Raw genomic sequence first — 16,337 nt, 5'->3', positions numbered from 1 at the left:
ACTTGTAGTGTAAGAACTTCATTTCACATATGACCTTTTACAGTAATTGGATCTGAATTATAATCAGTCACCTGAGTCCTGAAATAGATAAAATAGTTTTTTAATGTTAAAAAGTTTTAGCCCTTCGTTGATTATCTATCAGTGCTTACAGTCCTGTGAAAATAAGATAAATGAGAAATTTGGTCTCTAATTAGACTTCACTAGATTTACAGCTTTTAATTTATACGCCAATGCAACTCAGGCCGGCACTAACACAGATAGAGATGGAGCCACAGTTTTCAATTGATTTAACAATTTAATTGCAGCATTAACATCCATTAACATTTAACTAACCTTTTAAACTAACCTCAGGCACAACCTTAAAGACTAAATGAAGTAAAATTGCATATAAAAAGGTACTAACATACAGCTGTAAGAAGCCAGAGTGAATCTTTAGGGAGATTTAGCATTGCTTCCCCGCATCAGCAGGAGGGAGTCTGTTTTCCTTCTTGCAAAATTCAGTAGGAAAGCATGCTCTAATTTATAGGAAAAGGAAATAGACACATTTGATGGTTATTAACTCTCATTTATATCTTCTTGTCTATACGTGATGTCTAACAGACACAATATCCCTTACTCTGGTCATGCACTAAAGAACAATTTTATTACTCAGAGAAACAATATTCCTGGATTATCTGTGATAAAATGTGATGTAAGGGAATATAAAATAAGCCACTGAAGTTTGATACGAAAGAGAAACACCATATTTTAGAAAGAATGGGCAAATAGGGCTCCCATTTATGTGAGTATAAATCTAAAGCAACTACACTGAAGCTGTTGGAATTACTTCAGGTTTACCCTTGTGGTACCACGAGAGAAAGTCATAGAAAATAAGCACAGTAAGTGCCTGATTTATATCTGTGTTGAGTACCCCAAAACTCTACTTCAAAGCAACAGTAGCTGCAGGTGTTGGGGGCTCCAGCAGGGAGGTCCTCAGAGCCTGATCCACCACTGGGGATCTTTGTTGCCCCAGTCCTGTGGCAACCGAGATCTGCTGAGGGCTAATGCCAATGCGGGGAGTGCGCCACGCACAGAGGCCGTAAATCCGCAGTTTGGCACTTACCATTGTGTGCAGCCATAGACTACCATTAGGGCTGGGTCAAGATTTAAAGGTCTTTTATTTCTGACATGGATGACAAACGGGAGTTTTGAAGACTGTTTAAAATGTCACCTAGGCATTCTCAACCTATATAGTGTCAAATCTGACATAATTCTCAGCCACATCTGAGTAATCCACAGATACTGTAAATTCATAATGTATGGGGGTTTTATAGCATGGTACAACGTTTGGTTATACTAGATGTTTTCTAACCCATATTCTTTTGGACTGAACCGTTGCTTGCACAAGTAATTTCAGCGCATCGATTGGGTGACTTCTGTAAATGCTTATCAGTATGCTTGAGTTTCACAGCCAAGCTCCCAGCTAACTGTGCACGTGTTGTTACTGCTTCTCTGTATCTCAATCATATTTAATATTAGCCAAGGAACAGCAAAACATTAGGATTGTAACTTGGAAAGTATCACAACCTAGTGCCTTTTGATTGCAGTGATGGGTATCACAGGTGGTTACTGGCATGTCGTGACATGCAACACTGTTACATGCAGTGTGACATTAGTGGTTCAAGGATTATGAATCTCCTAGCAGCACACACTAACGCTGCTATGTTGTAATGACTCCGCTGGAATTATTAGTCATTCCAATCAGTTCTGTGCACTACTGATTGACTACATGTGTTACAGATATACGAGGTCAGGTCTGGATACTAAAAGCATTACAATCCTGTGCATAGATACAACACAGCGTACCACTTGGATGGGTTTTTCAGGCACCTTCTTTGAATTCACATTGCCACACTTCAGGAACACATATGTATGCAAAGCCCCTAAAGCATTTGTTTTCAGCTCCTTCTCAAACTCTAGTGAGTAAACTGTAGGTGGGTAACAAAGAACTGGCATTTCTGGTGACATTTGATTTTTCACTTTCAATTAATGCACAGCTATGGCTATTTCTGTATTTCAAACTATCTGGATTATGACTCCTTATGAGTTATGCAATTCCAACACAGATATGTGGTGGTACCATCCTTTTTTTCTATGTAAAGATAAATGGCATGAGAAGAGAATCATAGGAAAGTTCAAACAAATTTTTAAATGTAAACATCCACAATGGTATGAATACTTTAGAGAACACCCAAATCACTTCAGGAAGCATGGCTATATCTTCTACCAAGTATTTTTCTAAGGTTAGTGAGAATTAAAGGTTAATTTGCTGTGTATACTTGCTAAACTTCACCACGTACACCATATACAGTTTCTTATTTTACTAAAAAAGCAACCTTCTCAACTATAACATGTAGATCCATTGATCAGTATTCATGTAGCCAAAATCAGCCCCCTCAAACATCAATACAAGTTTTTTAAGCTGCCACTTTTCTCTCTACACATCCATAGTAGGTCAAATTTCCAGGATATGCATATAATTCTAAGCAATAAGACATTCATCTTTTGATCAATATTTTTTCTTTTAAACTCAGGGTTATGCTCACTCTGCTTATGGTACGATTCCAAAATCAGAATTTCACAGCTTATGAACTAATGGGCTTGAACTTCGTTGTATCTCTAACCAAGGGTAAAAGCACTCATCTGGCATGACAGTCAGCAGTTCTAACTCCGAAGTGATAATGAACACCAGAGAAATAGTATGTTGTTTGTGTTTATTTTAAAATGTGAACATCTGACTTTCCTTGGTCTCCTATCATCTGCTCTGCCCATCTGCCTCTAGTTCTAGTTTCTTAGACTCAACACTTCAGTACTGCAGCTTTTGCCATCAAAAATAGTACTTCCATCTCTTTCTGCCTGTGCCTCTACACATCTCAGTTTTGGATGAAAATTTGACCCATGCATATTCTCTACTCCTGCTCTGAAAAATTATTTCATGGTATAATTATATTATATTTAAAATAAGATGTTTGAGTCCAACATATGCACAATACTGCTATATAAAAGTAAGAAACCTTTGCTTTAAAGTTTCAGAAATATCAAGCAGTATTAAGATACATAACTGAAATCCAAACACCAAAAGATCATCTAAGGTCTGTATGGAAAATCAATGAAATTAGATGTTTTATATTTTATATGACTAAATGGAAGATCAGCATATGAGAAAAAAAAAAAGAAGAAAAAAAAGTATCACACCAATATAAAGATTTGTAAGGCAATAAGGCAATAAATATCATGCATGTGCTAAGAGAAAGATCAATATGAACTTACAGCTTTTAAAAGTGAAAGTAACCTACAGGAACAAGCTGATTTTTCAGATTTCCTTCTTTAAAAAAATCATTATATATTATTTACTTCAAATCCTCCTCTACATTAAAACCATTTTAATATCCTTTCAATATCCTGCTATGCAGGGTCTCTTTGATGGAAAGCTGCTGTGTGCCTCCCATTTTCTCTCTAGCTTGTTCAAGGGATGTAATCAAAGGATGCAATCAAGGGATGAGGTCAGAACTAGCCTGTGTTCTGCAAACTGGAAATTATCAGCTGATATAAAAACATTCATCCCAAGTACAACCCTCAGGCTCCCTAGCAGTTCCTAGGAGATTGCACTGAATGGGAAATGCAGAAACGGTCTTCAGTCATCAAGGTAACATAGCCTATAGTTTGATTCTGTTGCCAACCCATAGCCATTAATGATATTTTAAGATACTCTGGGTTTCACACATGACTTTCACGTGTGACTTCAGAAGAGTGTAAAACTCCCATACATCCCACATTGTATTTTCTAGTCCCACGCAGTACACCTCTACTTTGTAGATCCCCTTTCTTAGACAACTGAACTGCATGCTTAAGAGCAAACATGAGTTCTTCTGGCTCACCAGGATTTTATCACAGAATCATAACAACTAATAATGAATGAATTGGGGAGAGCAAGAAAATCTTTAATCATCCCCCTGATTTTGCAAAGCACCAACATGTGGAAGTGGGATGAGTGATACCAGGATAAAACCCTGTATAAGAATGCCAAAACGTGTCCCCCATGTATACGTAAGTATATATATATATATATATTTAGATATAATGCAAACCAGCAGCCAACTGAAAAAATACTAGGGAATGAGTCCCTGATTCAGACAGATGACATCAGAGACAGAAAGGCCTATTACCTCATATATCCACTCTTCTGAATTGCCTTTGTATTGCTTTATTTAATTCTTTGTTCTCTTTGCCATTAAATATCCCTGCTGATTAGGTTTGCACAATCTATCTCAATTAGATTTACCTCACTTTCCTAGTCAATTCAATGCTTAGCCTAGGTTTATATAAATGAATTCTGGCCACGCAGCAATTGCTTTTGGAATTAACTAAATATAATTATACTGTAATTTTGAGACTGTAATAACAACGTAGTTACATGTAATGATTGCATAAAGTTATGAGTAACTGCATAAAATTTATGTTCTTTTTGATTAACATATTAACATGATTATTATTTTTTAAAAAACATGAACTGCATGGACTGCATTTGGAAATTAGCTACCAATCTCCCATGCCTCAAAGTAACATTTGCAACTCAACCCACACATTACCAGCAATGAAGGATGCCCTATAGGCAAAGACACCGCTCTCAAATTCTCCAGTAGTTCCCATGGTGTCACACTACAGATTCCACCCAGAAATGGTTTTCTTCAACCCTGGCAGTAGCACATACTGGAGGAGCCAGAGAAGATGTTCATAAGGATTACATACATACAATTCAGGCTGAATAGCATAATTCAGGCTTGATGCTGTGTTGTGGCCAAAATAAGCCTGGGTCAGCCTGTGAAGAAGGTAGGGTAGGGCAAGGTGACTCTGTGGAAACTTCCCATTGTCTGGCTTCTCCAGCTGAAGACATGAGCTGCTTCTGACAGCCACATGGGAAACTCCTTCAGAAAGGGAGTCTCAGTCTGTGTTCATGCTGCGCTTACCATAACAGGACTCATACCTTAGTAATATAGAAATACAAATAATTAATAAAGATAATCAAAAACTACCTAACTTTAGATTGAAGATGAGTGTTGTAATGTGTTTTAGTATAGACTCAGTGAGTTACAACATCATTTCCCATATTTTAGTTTTCCAGATTAAAAAAAAAAAAAAAAAAAAAAAAAAAAAGAAAAGAAAAGAATGAATGAATTTGACAGGAAATGTGAAGTTAATTAGCTGTGCATCCTCAGCCTGGTGTTTTTTAAAAAGTTCCCAGAAAGAATTCCATTTTTCCTAGAAAAGATGTGCAAAAATGACTTGTCTGCAAATCCAATTAAAGTTGATAAATAATTCAGTTCAGGTAGCTCAATATTCAAATTGAAAGCCAGCATCCAATTTGAGGGGGGAAATAAGCATTAAAAAAACATCTTGAGCACATTGTATTACATTGATACTTTGCAGCACAGGCCGGACTTTAAATGAAATGCACTATTTTTATTCAGATGACAAATTGCTCTAAACTCTAGTATTTAATAAATAATATTATAAAACATTAATGGGAATAAAAATATTTAAATATTTATAACAATGAAGACCATAGATTCAGGATAGGGATCTAAGAACTAAAGGCAGATACAGTTCAGGTTAGTTGTATCTCAAAAACAAGCCCAGCCCCAATCTTGCAGGGAGCTCCATGTTGACCGTCACCTCTCTTTGCATTGTGTGAGAGGCCTGCTTCAGGAAGGTGAGGGGCCTTGCATAATTTTTTTCAGGCTCTCTTTTCCTTTAAAGATGTCCTAAACCCAAACATGTGACAAGAGTGAAAAAAATGCCTTCTGGGTTTACAAGCAGGAATTAAATACAAGTTGCATCAATCATCATGAGAGATCTTAGAACAGACATGAACCCTCCTTCCTAGAGGACCTGGGGGACGGAGCTGACACTTCTTGTGCAGGGCTAGGGAAGAAACCTGAGTGGGTGGAATTGAATCATAGAATTATGTAAGTTAGAAGAGACCTTTAAGTTAGTCAAGTCCAGACATAAACCTAAAGCTGCCAAATCCACCACTAAACCATGTCCTTAAGTGCCACATCTACAAGTCTTTTAAATACCTCCAGAGATGGTGACTCAGCCACTTCCCTGGGCAGCCTGTTCCAGTGCTTGACCACCCTTTCAGTGAAGAAATCTGTATCTCCCCTGGCACCACTTGAAGCCTTGAACTTGAAGGATAAACACATGTTGGTAGGAAGTTATGGAAGCCTGTACAACCACTGTGAATGGAGAAAATATTTCCTGAATTTTCCTGAATTAATTCACTTATTCATAAGCCAAGCTCCAGAAGGATGGTTCTGTCTTACAGAACATGTAATTATCTCAAATGCTCAGGATAGAGATGACAAAGATGGTAGGGCATCACTTTATCCCAGATACATTTTATAATTGGGTTATGACAGAAGATGTGAAGGAATTAGCTTGATGCCCTGCTTGACAGTGTGCTTCTGGAATGGCATCTCCAGATTCACTAAAGGACAGCTAGTGCACCTAATTATCTGTAGGAGCAATTGTGGCTATTATTATGCATGCAAATAAAGCATTCAACTTCATCCATCTTATTCCAAAATTTAGACCCAAATGCACTGAAGCAGCTTTCTTTAACACGTTTTCAACCCAGGTGAACTTGCCTAATGAGCTTCCAACTCTGAAAGAGACAGAAGTACAAGCAACAACAAACAGCAAACTCCTTGGGCTTTGGAGCAGTCTTGGGGAGCTTTTTGATGTGTGTTCTTAAATAGATTCAGCTCTACATTCCTCAGCCTCAATCCTACTAGTATTTGATGACCTCAGGGAGAAAAAGGGACTCAATAAAAAATTCCAAGCATACAGCTTTGTGGGAACTAACAAGAATCTCTGCTATAATATGGGACCTCATCAGCTGTAAATGAATCCTTATTCATAAAGGAATATTTGGAAATGCACTGCTGCCAGGGTTGAAGAAAACCATTTCTGGGTGGAATCTGTAGTGTGACACCATGGGAACTATTGGAGAATTTGAGAGCGGTGTCTTTGCCTATAGGGCATCCTTCATTGCTGGTAATGTGTGGGTTGAGTTGCAAATGTTACTTTGAGGCATGGGAGATTGGTAGCTAATTTCCAAATGCAGTCCATGCAGTTCATGTTTTTTAAAAATCATAAAGAAGTCTGCATTCTTGCTGTAAACCATCAACATAATATAACCAGATGGAAAGCAATTCTTTTCTATTCATCAGGTTAGAATTTTCTAGTGAAGGTTAGGATGTGCTAATGTCATGATACCAGGTCCTACAGAGTCCTCACCGAGATTATGTTGTGCAGATTTGAACATCGTTGTTCAAGAAAGAATATTTCAAATTGGAAAGAAGGACCTACTAATAGGAAGATTAGCCCATCTTGCAAGAGATGACTAAACAGGCTTGCTCAGTGGAACCTTACAACATGGAAGAAAGATGATTGCTGGGGAAAAAACACAAAATGGGACTGGGGCAGGTAAACTAAGAACAAATTAAAGCCATGGACTATGCTGGCATCAGAAAAAATTGTGTCAATGGGCAACATATCTACTCAGGCTAGGAATGAGAAGGTGGTTTCTAACAGTCAAAGCAGTGTTAAATATAGCAGACTTAAGGTGCAGCTTGATCATCTGATGAAAGGAATTATATGACGTGGTAGACTGCAATGACAGAGGACTGGACCCAGCAACCCAGACAATTCCTTCCAGCATGATGTTCCTGTATTATCTTTAGCCTTCCAGCTCCTGGCAAGCTGCTAACGAGGCCCCGAGTGCTTCAGATCTGCTAGAGTTAGGTAAGGATTCATGACAACGTGACTGTGGCGTGGTAGAAACTGGATGAGTGCACAAACCCTGTGAGCTGGCACTTGGCACAGTCCAGCACCTTTTCTCCATGAGCGCTGAGCTGGTACACACTTTCTGATGGAATGTCTAATACACATAGTCCAAAACAAAGGCACATAGGTAAAATAAACAAAATGCAATGCATGCAAGGGAGATTTATTTTATACTATTATCACGCTTACATTTTAATGGTACTTTTAAGTTTGGGTTAGGATTTGATTTAAGAAAATGTGCAAAAGTTATAGGAGAACAAAGAAAGAACAGTGCAATTATAATAACGCATAATGTATTTCTACTCGCTTCAAATTTCTCTGCAGATGCAAAACATGAAAATCTTACTAAGAAAATCCTGAAATTATGTAGGACCATGATGAACCAGATTATTTATGTTTTGTGTGTAGAAATATACTCAACCACACTAGTATCTCCTTAGCTGTTGAGATTCATATAGGATTTTTTTCTGGGTGGTGATTCGTATTATCCTATCAATGCATTAGGGGGGATTTAAATTCTTAACACCCACCATCACACCAAAGGCAGAATAGACTACTTAATATGAATAACAAGCACAAGAAGAAAAACACTCCACCCCATGTTTCTTCTGCAACTTTAAATTGGACACAAAGAGGAGGAGAGGGGAAAAAAAGAGAGCAGAATAACAGGGAATTAATAATGGAGAAACCTGATTAGAATATAATTTGTCCTCATTAGTACAGCATTCCTGACATAAGGCTGCTCCTTGAATCCTGTTTACTTTGAAACTCCAAAGAAAGAAAACCTATATAGTTGTTAACACTCGGCTTTTCAAGGATAGCTCCGTAATGAGGGTGGAGTGTATATGAGCCGGTTGGTTCTTTACCATCAGAGAACACTGAAAACACATCTGTGCAGTGAAGCATTATTGGGCCTTTCAAACAACCTCTGCGGCCACTGCCTATAAATCTCTTCCCCTGTCATGTTTAACTAAAACCCAATACCCATTCAACGTGAAATCCATCAATGTTATACAGAAAACAATGACAAAGCACTCTCCTTTGTGTCAGGAAAAACAAATAATTCTGCAGGAAAAAGAGGGAAACCTTTTTTGGCAAGCTTCTGCAAGGGTACAGAGATAGCAAGTGGCAGCTTTCTTTTAAAGCAACATATACCCAGCTACAAAAATAATTTCAAGGCCAAATCTATACTGGGCATTAGGATGCCTGCTCAAGATAATACATAATGCGTCAGAAGAATCTATGTGTTGAGGCATTTTATCTGAAGTATGTTTGTCACGAGGATAAAGTCAGCCTATGCCATCCAGCTGCATGATTCTGTCGATGCTAAATTGGTTTTACATTTTTGTAGCAAAATACGTATCAATTATAAATTCTTTCTTCTGCTGCTTCTCACCCCATGGAAGTGCATATATGTACACACGTACAGAGTGAGTTCAGTGGGTGGATTTAACCTTTTCCTTTCTCCTAACTTTAATTCAAGGGGGAACACAGATGGAGACAAAACAGGGAATAAGAAGTGAAGGTGATTGCCACAGGGCAAAGACACCTTCCATGAGGATTCATGAGCAAGTGTATCATGAATGCAAGAGGCTCCGAAAAACCAGTGCTGAATGGAAAGGACAGCATTATCGCTAGGCAGGTGGGCTAACGCAGCTGGACGTGAAGTGAAAGAAAGCAAACCAGACAGCTAAGACCAGAATCTATCCCAAACCCATAGACCTAATGAGAAAATGGAACTGGCAGGAATATCATTTTGCTGTAATATATTCAGTGCCATGTAAACAGGGAGGGTTTGCTTGGTAATTGTTTACCAGACAAGATTCATCTAAAACACAGGAACCTAGAATGAAAGTGACTCCCTGACAGCCTGTCTTGTACATGGAGACAGATACCCACACTGCACTGAACCTCTTCAACTCAACTATAGGTGCAACACTTAATATTGCCTCTGTCTTTTAAGAATCCCATTACTGTAAAGACATTAGCCACTGAACTTAATTAACAAAATCAATCATAATTAATTCTTTCAGTGTTCACAGAGTCATCACAGACATTTCCTTTAGAGTTTGGCTGTAATTTGCCATTAATGGAGAGGCAAAATAGTCAAATGATTTAGAATATATATAGAATAATGTACACCCACTGTACATAATAAGATGGCATTTTCATTGAGGAGGTGACAGAAGCATCATAAAGCAAAAAGTGCAGAGCTTGGCTAGTTTATCACTGTCATAAAAGCTGCATGAGTGCTTCATCTGCTCCGGTTCAGGGTATTTTACTCTTTGCTCTCATTAAATTTAGACTCAAAACCACATGGTAGTTATGAACAAGGAACTTTCTGCACCCGACTTGGGCCTTCATTTTAAATGTCACATGTAATGTGTGTGGTGGAGCAATGGGTTTCGCTTTATTATAATAGAGGATTTTCCAAAGACATTCCTTCTGTGGGCAGACACAAAGTCTGTTGTGTACCTTTAAAACCAGGTGTCCCTGAGGTCATCTTTTGTTGATCATTCACTATTTCTGCAAGCTTAATTTCAGATTTTCCCATTTTCCCAAGAATCACTTACTGATGGCATGTTTTTCACTGAAAGTTTAGTCCCAACCTTAACTAAAACAAAGCAAAATGAAACAGGATCATCCACAATTCTCCACAGTATTTCCTTACATCCAGATGATAGACCCTGAAACTATGCACTCATCTTCAAATTACAAAAGTCTGACTTTTGGCTGAAAATGCCAGTTTTCCCTCCAAGAGAACTTGCAAGGCTAGACACCAAGTAGCTGAGTTCCTAGCCTTTCATCTGATCTGCTTCTTGTTATGATGGCAGAATTAATTTCATTTTCCTGAAGCCATCCCTGATCAACTGGGCTTGAATTGTGCCCTGACAACTCTCCTGAAGAAAATTCCACAAGCTCTTTCTGCTGCTTGTCACATTTCATAATTCTCCCTCAATACGATGATCTCAGCTATATTTTTGTCAGTCCAGAATAGCTGTTCTGACTGGGGAACACTTTAACCTCTGTTACTGAAATCAAAACGTAGCCTGAGAGAGCTACAAGATGCTACTTAAGAAGTATATGAAATAGAAAGTGTGATTTGAGTGCATGGTTATTTACCTGACGAGACAGAGAGGATACCTTTTTAAACATATATGTATGCGGATCATATTCACATGCTATTATTTTAAAAGGTATTCTTAGGAGTTCAGCTAACATGCTTAAGCTAGATTTCTCTTAATTTTTTTTTTTACCTGAATAGCAATCACTTGTATTACACATTTTTCCACATTAGTGAGAACACAAATTAGTGTTCTTGAACGCTGAGTGCTACAAGATGAACTTTAAATGAGCCATGTTATGGCTCTGTAGGTTTCAAGGTTTAAAAAAACACCTACTTACCCATGTGTCAAATAAGCTATCAGGGCAATTCTTCTCACCTACTCTTCTGAATGCAATAAACAACACATGATAGCTATCTTTCTGGTCTTCCTCTATCAATCAATATAATCCTATAAGAGTTCAAACTTAACACTAGTTACATAAGAGAGCTACTGAATTAGATGAAGTCAATCATCACTGGTGATGAAATGATTATTTAATTACTGTCAGCTGCGCTTCCAATAGCACAGAGAGGAAATCCAAGAACATCGACAGTCAATGGTAATTTATTAATCAATTAAACAGTACTGCCTGGGTAAGCGTAATTTGCACAATAAAAATTGAATTAAATGCTTAAGTAAAAGGGGTGGCTTTTTTCTAACATTAACAGTTGTGACACACAGCAAATGACTGAATACTCAAAACTTTATGCTCTACCTTCCAGTCTCAGTATAAAGAAAAACAGAAGGCTGATGGGGCTGAGGAGGACGGGACTGACGTTGCTTACATGGCAGTGTCTGTAGTGCAGTAGTAAATCCAACATCTTCCATGGTGTGCTTTTTCAGCTTGGAAGTCTAGCAAAGCTCAGAATCAGACTCAGGACATTTGTTCTGCACCTGGTAGTCAAGGCTATCCCAAATACCTAGCTTGGAATGATTTTAACAGGTATTCCTCTGTTTCTCAAGAGAAAAGGTTCTTCAGAACCAAACTATTTTCCAATTTTACTGTAAACAGGTAGGATCCTCATCTTGCATCACAAATTGAATGATGGTCCTTGGAGTGTGTCAGTCTTTGCTTTCAGTGCTACAATGTAGCATTGCACTCCATTCTCAATGGGCTGCTTGTGCAATTACCCTTGCAGGGTCTTCTGCACCCATCTTTGGATCTCACTTGGCTCAGAGAGACTATCAATTTATTACTTTCATGTCCTAGAGGCAAGAAGTGGATGGATGACAACCACACTTCTGCTAATTTGATTCCTTAATTACAGAACAAATGCATATTACTCTACTTGAAATCAAGGGTCCCTTCAGCTAGGCGCTATTACAAACTGACAATAGTCAAGGAAAAGACAGACAAAATAGAGATTAAGACCACTGTTGTGACTGGTACAAATTTTCATGGTGGATCTGTCATCAAACAAGATGATCTACATCCCCTGTTTTAGGACTCTCACAATGGCTTATCCCATGTCTCACCCAAAACTTCACTCCTTGTCACAAGAACATAAACCTTCAGATTCCTAAACAGATTGTATATAAGCAAAAACTTAAGATACTCCAAGAGACCTGGAGACCCCACAGGGTGAGCCACAGTAATAAATGCATTATTTTCCATCACTGCTGTTCATCTCCCATGAGAAATGCCTATCTCCCACCTATTTTCATATCATTATTAGTACCTACCAGAAAATTTGTGTGTGCAATCAAAATATAACTGCTTACTGTATGAAATTGTGTATTTGGTTGCTTTAAAACATGTTAGGTAAAAAGTTTTGTGTGTATTGTCAAATTACAACTACATTTAGAACCAGCTTGTGTGAGAGGGCTGAAGTGGAATTTAGCAGTCACAGAACAACTCTGGGACTTGACAAACTCCAGCTCTGCTCTCTGCTCTGACACCACGTGGTTCTGCGCTCTTTGGCAGCCACGGCCTTTCTTCGCCTATGTTACCTCTCTACTAGAAGCGCAAAGCTCTTGCGGCCAAGTGATACCAGGAAGGCAATTTTGCAAAAAAACCCTTGGAAGGCCAAACTGTTGACTTTCAGCCATTCTACCACCCTAAACTGAGTTTCCTTTCTCTCTTAAATTAATTATCTTCTCCTTGAAGTTAGTCCATTAAGGTCTGTGGTCGCTACAGAGTGACTTCAGATTTAGGGCAGCAAAAAAAAGAGCAGAACTGTGTCTAGTCAGATCCTCACAAGTCTCTACAGTCCTTTTCTAATGATCATTCTCACTGGCTACTGTTGATCTTCCACTTTGTCTTGTTTATCTAAAACCAATACCTATTCAAACTCCAATCAATCAATGCTACATACAGAATGATGAAAAAAGACATCCAATTCTCTTGTTTAACAACTTGTTCAACACCTATTGCTTCCAGAGACCTTTCAGCATCCACACCTCCTTCGTGGTTACCAGCCTTTTGAATTTAAAAGAAATTAATGAGAATTTACTAGAAAAAGGCAGTAGTAGACACCATGTTCTGCATTGCTGAGAGCAGCAGTCATGACAGAAAAAACTTTAACACTGCAAGAACCTCAGTTATTTGATTACTACTGCAAGCAAGGCTTGCTTTGGCTGCACAGGGCTAGTCTGAAGTCTGCCACTCCATAACTGCATGTAACTGTTGCCCTGATTTTATTTTGTCCAATATCTGAATTAATAGAAACTTTAAGAGCGTCCAGAACTTTGTGTTAAAAGATAACTGAAAAGCAAAGCACTGATAATGCTCTGCTGCAAACCTGGTAGGAAACTGATGGCAATCCAAAGAGGAAAGAGCTGCAACAGAGCAATTTATTTTCTCATCTAATACAAGCTTATTTTCTCATCTAATAGATGCCATGCAGCAGAACAGTCCCAACTCCGTGAAACCAAATGCTGTGTAAAGGGCCTGATTTTATTTATGCATGCAACAGTACTATTTAAAACAGTGGTTTGCAATCAGATTAGCATGGATTTGTACAACAGGCTGGATCCTACATTCTGTTTGAGTGTTTAAACTCCTACCAAGTTCCACAGTAGTTTAGGTACATCAATCTCTTTTCAGACACAGGCTTAAGCAAACAGCCATATGCAGAAGACAACTTAGTAATGAGATTCAGGACTTGCTTCATGTGCCTGAGGCTTGGGATAATTTTGCAAGTAGGTTTCAGATTTTTTATATTTTTTTTAAAGCAAATTAGACAACATTGGCAAAATTTGTACTCAGGCTTTCCCCTCTATATGCAGCCTTCAACCTGGTATCTCTGTCCTTAAGATCTGATCTTTTTTTCATGATCAGAGCCAGGTCTCAAGGTCTTACAAACGGCATCCCAATTAACAGAACAGCCACCGTGGCTCGGAAACCTCGTTATTAAAAAACAAAAACAATCCAGTTCCCAAGCTCTGACTGCTTTAAAGTGGCTGCCACCAGCAAAGGACCTTAGATATGGAGATAAAATAAAAGCACCTACATTTTCTTTCCTCCTTTTCATGGATACATTAATACTGTGCTGGAGGCTGATCTGGCTAACAAGTTCTGAGCTGGGAACTGAGGTTATTAATGTCACTGTTAAGATATTTTTTTTTTATTGAATCCGATCCATCCTCTATCCAAGAGTGGGTTTTATTGAATAATCTACTCACCAAATGAAATGGGCTGTGACTGTAAATGGGGGGAGACAAGTTGTGTTTTAAAATAAAAAGTGAACACATTTTGTGACCAGATACCACTTAATTTGCAAATGTGTACTCTAGAACCATATGTTGTCTGATGCAGTCAACATTCCTTGCCAAGCAGCATTTATATAGCTGATCAAACACTCCTGTTCAATACTAAAAAGATAGAAAATTCTAAACTGTTACACTACTGCATATGCATAAGATGCTTTTTTTGTCCCCTCCAAGGTGCCTTAATGGATATAATTATTTTCAGTATTTTCATGTTGTGAAAAAAATATTGCATAATGATTCAGTCTAAGTTCGGACTTGATCCTCCAAATACCCACTGGTTGCCAACACATATGAAAAGCTGCAGCAAGCCTGCCCTACATCTTTCCTGGGCTGCCCAAATTCCTCACGTGGAAAATTTGTCCAGTTTGATCCCTGTAACCATGATAACCAAATGGCTAGACATGTGATGCTTACAGCCAAGCCAAAATTAAGTGGATTTAAATGGACATAGAAGCAAGATTTGAGGCCTTTGCAATTTGCCTCATAAAATCTCATAAACAGGTAGGGAAGAAAGGAAACAATGGATGTTAACAATTTCATAGGTTTCAAAATCCTTAACAGACTAAAGGAAATTAAGTTTTGCTGTAAAAAAGAGGTCTGCTCTTATTTTGTGCAGTGTGATCTATATAAATGCAATCTTTATCATGGCTTTTTAGGTCTGACATTATGAAAATTTAAGTCAAGTAACACAGGCTTAAATTTGAGCTCTATGGAACTGCTGCAACTACCAGAAAAATTAGGAGAGCAGAGTGCTCTGTGCTCTACACAATGAAGCTCACAAATGCCGTTTATTTATCTCTGCTTCCTAAAATGATATTTTCACTCCTGGAAATTTTCATAATTAAGCTTGTGACAGCTCCTGCTATGCAGTTCATCAGCAAGGAGGACATAAAGAACACCAAGGACTCATTACACACAGAACAAACTTAACTCATTAACAGCACTTGGAGTGAGCAATCTCAGACCATTACTTTTAATGGGATTAGCCTTTCTTGTGTACAAAAGGCAGCACAGCTCAGTCTACTTAAAATCATTTCCGTATTCTAACAACATGGGCTACATTCATGCTAACAGGAAAGTGCTCATTCTGGCTTTGCTCTTCATTGTCAGAGTGGCACTCAGCACTTTACCAGAAACACGAACAATAACTAAGTTGTTCTTAGTTTACTTTTGTCACTCTGGTCTGTGCATTTTTCTTTTCTCATTTTACAAGGCCCTACCTTTGATCATCAGTGAGGAACAGGATTAGCTTACTAATTCTGTATTACTGTCAGCAAGATGGCATAGACTGAGTCCTCCACATTAAAGTGAAAAGAGAATCCTTAGAGGATATAAGGATGAAGACTTCCCATGAGCTCCTAAAATCCATCTAGCTTTATACGTCAACATCAGTATGATATCACCACATAAATGCCTCTGCAGCCATGCAGCACGTCCCCAGCCTGAATAATTAGCCATTGCTGACACTTGTTAGACCTCTTTATGCACTTTCAGAGGAAAGTACTAGTGCTAATGAACCAAAAGCATCGCGAGCTATGATAGTGGTTCTCCTAAGGTCAGACAAACCCAAAAGCCAGGATGCAAATGACTTCTGTATACATTGCAACATTACAAAATGTTCCACTTCTAACA

This window comes from Falco peregrinus, chromosome 1 (genome assembly GCF_023634155.1).
Source record: "Falco peregrinus isolate bFalPer1 chromosome 1, bFalPer1.pri, whole genome shotgun sequence".
In the NCBI taxonomy this organism is placed as follows: Eukaryota; Metazoa; Chordata; class Aves; order Falconiformes; family Falconidae; genus Falco; species Falco peregrinus.
This window is presented reverse-complemented; position numbering follows the sequence as displayed.